Here is a 5907-nt window from a genome sequence, read left to right on the forward strand (position 1 = left end):
CTGTGACTCTCCCTGAGGCTGAGTCAGGAAGACGCTTCCTTTAAAGCTACCCATCCAGAATGTCCGGAGTAAATGAAAGACCTCAAATCCTCAGAAAACATGAGAGATTTTCCCTCTGCAAAGTGGCGACTCTTAAACACCTTTCATAGCGTCTGGGGTCATTGCCTTTGTGGGAACAACGCAAAAACTGTTACTGCTTTGCGTTTCAGAATGTACATATTTATTTCACCAACCCTACGAAGGAACTTGAACTTGAAAGATGCCTATAGAGCATATCCAGCAGTATTTTTTCCATATAGGTCCTTTATTTAATGTTTTCTTAAAAATTAGGATTACAGTACATGTTAGCATCCCCCCAGGAAACCCCCTTTTGTCTAAACCTCCCCCACTTCTGGTCACTACCCACCCTCAGCAGAAATCCCTGTCCTGGTAGCTAACAGTGTTGATTAGTTTTGTCCATTTTTGTCCTTTTATATAAATAGAACCATACAACATACATTCTTTTGCACCTGGCTTCATGCTCACTGCTGTGTGTCGTGGTGGATTATGTATTCTCGTTGCCTTACGGTAATCATTGTCTGAATATACCAGCTTATTTATTGGTTATTCTGTTGATGGGTATTTGAGTAGTTTCCAGTCTGAGGCTGTTGTGAATCATGCTTCTCTGAACGTTCTAGTTTGTGACTTCTGGTGAGCATATGCTCACATTCTGTTGGTGCTTTATTTAAAAAAAAATTTTTTTTCAACGTTTATTTATTTTTGGGACAGAGAGAGACAGAGCATGAACGGGGGAGGGGCAGAGAGAGAGGGAGACACAGAATCGGAAACAGGCTCCAGGCTCTGAGCCATCAGCCCAGAGCCTGACGCGGGGCTCGAACTCACAGACCGCGAGATCGTGACCTGGCTGAAGTCGGACGCTTAACCGACTGCGCCACCCAGGTGCCCCAAGGTGCTTTATTTTTAATTGTAGAAACAGTTTACCATCACCCCCTTTGGATCAGGATTTATCTGGTAGTTGCTGCGGAATTTCTGAGGGAGCAAATGGGGGTCTCTAAGAGCAAAGCTTAGGTGACTGGTGAAGATGGTCAGTGTGGTTCCGACATCCTGCGTTGGCAAAGTGACTCTACCCAAATCTCATCCCTCTCCGTAAGTGCTCTTATTTAACCCTCCCAACAGTAGTTCCGTTTTTCCCCCCTACATTTTAGAAATGAGGAAACTGAGGCACAGAGAAGCCAAAATACCACTCAAAGCCACACAGGCAGCAGATAGAGGAGCCAGAATTGAATTCAAGAGGTCTGGCTTCAGAAACCGAACTCTTCGTCGCTCAGCTTTGTCACCTCTGTGCCATCATCCTCCTGTCTCTGTCAGTAGGGTGGGTCCTTCTCATCCACATTTAAATATGCCTCAGCTTGCCATCTTAAATGCGAACCTCCATGACCACACATCTCCTTTGAGCTGTCCTCTCTCTTCTGCCCTTCACCCCCTTCGTTCTTGAAGGAGTTGCCTGCTTGTCTCCTCTCAGGTTCCTCACCTCACTCCAGCCTGACTTCAGCCCCTGCCACTTAACATATTGAATCCTGCTAAGGTCACCGGTGACCTCTGTGTTGCTAAATCCAGTGGTCATTGTGTTGTTTCTAATATTGTTGATCATTCTCTCTTGAAACTCTTATTTCATGACTCAAGTAACTTTCCCAGTTCTCATCCTACCTCTTTAATCTCTCCTGAGCCTCTTCTGCTGGTGAGTCCTCTTCCATGTGACTTTGAATATTGCAGTGACTCTTGCCTCCTCAGTGGGATCCTTCTCTTCTAATTCCACACCTTTCCCCTAAATCAGCTCATCTCCACCCAAGGCTCCACCTTTACCATCTGTACCTTGAGTGTCCCACGTGAGTCTCTCCCTGAGGAGATCTAGCTTGGATCTTTCCTCTGAGTTCAAAACTTGTATTTCAGACTGTCCACTCCACCTCTCCACTTAGTACTTCCTGGGCACCTAACTTTAGCTTCTCTGGAATAAACTCATGAGATCTCCCATCTGCAACCTGCTCCTTCCCTCAGAATCCCATTATCAAGTCTGTGGCGCCATTATTTATCCAACTGCACAGTCATCCTTGACATCTTCCACTTCCTGGCCCCCGAATCTAATCGTTGACTAGGTTTCTTCAAAATTTCTCCTAGTTACTTCTCAAATATCTCCACTGTCCCCAATTCTGGGCTCGAGTTACCTTTATCGCTGACCTGGATTAGTTAAAATCACTTCCTGAAAGTTTTGCTTGCATTCCTTCTTATCTTTGCATTCTTTAAATGGCAGCCAGAGTGATCATTTAAAAGTGCAGATCCAATCCTATCACTCAGCTCCCCAACTTAACACCCTTCAAACAGTGGCTTCTTATTGCTCTCTGGGAGAAAGGTCAAAACCCTGAACACAAGTTGTCATACCTCGTGTGATCTGGCTTGTGCCTCTGGCCTCCTTCCTCAGTGTCTATACTGTGGCCACACTGCCAGCTCTCAGTCCCTCACACTTGTTCAGCTTCCTTGCCCCACATGGCCCCCACCTCTTCAGCACCTTCTATGCCAGCACCCTCTCTTGTGACCATGAACTCATCCTGCAGATCTCCACTCAAACTTCACTTCCTCTGAGAAGCCTTCCCTGAGCCCTCAGACGAAGTCAGGACCCTCTGTAATGTCTCAGAGCCTCCCCTACTTGTCTTTCACAGAGCCGTTCATGACTATAATTACTTCATTATGTAAATAGTTGCTTGGCTAGTGTCCCCTGATAGAATGTTAAGCTCCAAAAGGGCAGTAACTATTCTGGGTGTGGCTGCCGACCTTGTTTCCAGCACCCCAAATGGTCTCTTACCTCCAACGGGCTCAAATAAATGAATAAGTAAATGAATGACCTGTCATCTTAAGAATTTTCGACTCCATCTCTCCTGATTGTTCCTTACTCCTATTTTATCAATATGTTTAGGCTGTTCATAAAAATCAGACTAGATTGTGTGAATTTGGCCTGTGTGGCTATTGTACTACCAGTATCAAAACCAGATGGTTTTAGGGGCACCTGCGTGGCTCAGTCGGTTAAGCATCCAACTCTTGATTTCGGCTCAGGTTACGATCTCGCAATTTGTCACTTGGAGCTCCACATCAGGTTCTGTGCTGACAGTGCAGAGCCTGCTTGGGATCCTTGCTCTCCCTCTCTCTCTGTCCTTCCTTTGCTCACGCTCGTGCTCTCTCTCTCAAAAAATAATAAATAAACTTAAAAAAAAAGAGATGGTTTTATACATTCAACATCATTAGCCATCAGAGACATGCAAAACAAAACCACGATGAGATACTATTTCACACTCACTGAGATGGCTGCAGTCAAAAAAACACGTGTTGGGAGAATGGAGAAGTTGGAACTCTTCTATACTACCGGTGGGAAAGCAAAATGGTGCTGTCACTTTGGAAAACAGTCCGGCAGTTCCTTGATATGTTAAACACAGAGTCACCATACATCCCAGCAATTCCACTTCTAGACATAGGCCTAAGAGAAATGAAAACATGTCCATATGAAAGCTTGTGCATGAATGTCTATATCAGCATTATTCATAATAGTCGAAAAGTGAAAATAATCCAAATGTTTACTTTTATTTAAAGTTTTTATTTATTGATTTGAAGAGGGAGAGGACACCAGTGGGGTAGGGGCAGGGAGGGCAGGCGAGAGAGGATCCCAAGCAAGCTCCCTGCTGTCAGCGCAGAGCCTGGCACGGGGCTGGAACCCAGGAACTGTGAGATCATGACCTGAGCTGAGATCGAGAGCTGGACGGACACTTAACCAACTAAGCCAGCCAGGCATCCCAGTAACCCAAATGTTTATAAACTGGTAAATGCGTGATCAGTGTGCGGTATATCCATACAATGAAATATTATTTGCCGGCGAAAAGGAATGAAGTACCTACGCAATGCTACGACGTGGATGAACCTTGAAAACGTGCTGAGTGAAAGAAGCCAGTCACAGAAGACCATGTAGTACGTGACTCCACTGTTAGAAAATGCACAATAGGCAACTTTACAGAGACAAAAAGTAGATTAGTGGTTGTCTAGGATCAGCGGGGGCTGGGGAGATGGGGAGTGCCCGCTAATGGGCAGCCCTTGAAGTGGGTGAATTGTACGATATGTGGATCATATCTCAATAAGCTGTTAAGAAGAAACAGATGGCTTACTTTTGCGGGTAAACGGAAAGCACATCATCCAGGTAGCATCAGCGACAACGAATGTGACGAGATTATGGAACACAGCCCCGGCCATCTGTATGTGGCTCTTCATTCCTGTACTCTCTCTGCGGGTCCTGGGCCCTTCAGCTTTGTTTGCTTTGTTTTGATGTGACATTTCATGCCTATATCCTCCCTTGAATTGTGAGGTACTGCACAAGCTCAGAGCAGCTAATAGTTTTCCCCTCTTAGGATTGTTGTGAGCATTAAGTGAGTTAATATATGCAGTACACTTAGCATCGTGCCTGGCACATGGTAAGTGCATGCTAAATATTACCTGTTATTATCCGGGTCAAAAACTAAAAGATTTAACATTGTTACAGGAAAAAAAATAGAGCCACGGCTTATATTTTGCTTAAATATAAATGGCTGTTATTTGTGTACCTTGGCAAGTCCTATCACATATCCACTACATTCATTTTTCCCCTTCTGGGGAAGTCAAGGGCCCAGACCTCCCTCCACCTCATCCTTGCCCTGTTACAACAGGGTGCAATAATATCAATGAACACGAGGGGGCAACATGTAATTGCAATTAAAAAAAAAAAAAAAAATGGCACACTTGAAAGGCAGACCAGATCTAAACCGTCTAGTATAAAGGAAAATGAAACGTCTTTCTTTAATAGAGTGTCTTGTAGTATTCTTCTACAGGAGGGAAATATTACTGTATCAGAAGGGTATTGCCGCTAGAAGGCTGACCTCAGCATTACTCAGATTCCACCTACATGTGTCTGCCATAAAGAAGCTTCTAGACATTTTCTCCCATGCTGTACACTCTATATGCTGGCTGGCCTTCGTGAGAAGACTTAGCTTTTCCTGTGAGTTGGCCCCTCTGAGGGGAGGCTATGACGGGAGGCATTTGGGAGCCTATGTTAGTATAGAGCTGCCTTTCGTATTTCTATTTTTTTTTTTTAATGTTTATTCATTTTTGACAGAGAGAGAGAACATGAGCAGGGGAGGGGCAGAGAGAGAGGGAGACACAGAATCTGAAGCAGACTCCAGGCTCCAAGCCGTCAGCACAGAGCCTGACGTGGGGCTCGAACCCACAGACCACGAGACCGTGACCTGAGCCGAAGTCGGACGCTCAACCGACTGAGCCAGTCAGGCGCCCCTAGAGCTGCCTTTCAAACACTTTACTGTAGTATCTGATCTTGGGGGATAGGGACAGTTGTGCTTGAAATTGTAGGCTTCCCTTGGATTTTTGATGACTTCTTGTTAAGGTATGTGTGTTCCCACTTGACATGAGTTCTTCAAGACCCGGAACCATACCACACCATCACTGTTGTGTGCCCAGAAATTTGTATTTGGCATGTCCTAGGGAAGCTGGATGTCTACTGGACTAAACTATTCCATGAGCGGAGCCTGGAAAAAGAGAGAAATGCTGATCAGCTTGTACATGAGCCATGGGACTCCCCCCCCAATAGGACTATTCTTTAATTATTCTTTCTATAGTACAAAAGCAGTTTGTGCTCAGAATGGGAAAAGGAACCAAAGAGAACATCTAAACTACTCATAATCCCATCTCCCCAAATCTGAGGAATACCACAGATTGTTTAGTTTTCACTTTATGTCCGGGCATGTGTGTGTGTGTGTGCGTGTGTGTATGTGTGTATGTGAACACACAGTGTTTACGTTTATGGCAGCATGGAACATAGTATTC

At 44.9% G+C, this 5907-nt stretch overlaps 1 non-coding gene across 1 annotated transcript; it reads right to left on the reverse strand.

Moving 5' to 3' along the window:
- Nucleotides 1-5269: 5269 nt before the first annotated feature.
- Nucleotides 5270-5354, reverse strand: TRNAR-UCG (transfer RNA arginine (anticodon UCG)). Its single transcript has one exon. It is a non-coding gene; the product is annotated as a tRNA-Arg (tRNA).
- Between the last annotated feature and the right edge of the window lie 553 nt (nt 5355-5907).

This window comes from Herpailurus yagouaroundi, unplaced genomic scaffold, assembly GCF_014898765.1.
Source record: "Herpailurus yagouaroundi ecotype Mexico unplaced genomic scaffold, PumYag 159, whole genome shotgun sequence".
In the NCBI taxonomy this organism is placed as follows: Eukaryota; Metazoa; Chordata; class Mammalia; order Carnivora; family Felidae; genus Herpailurus; species Herpailurus yagouaroundi.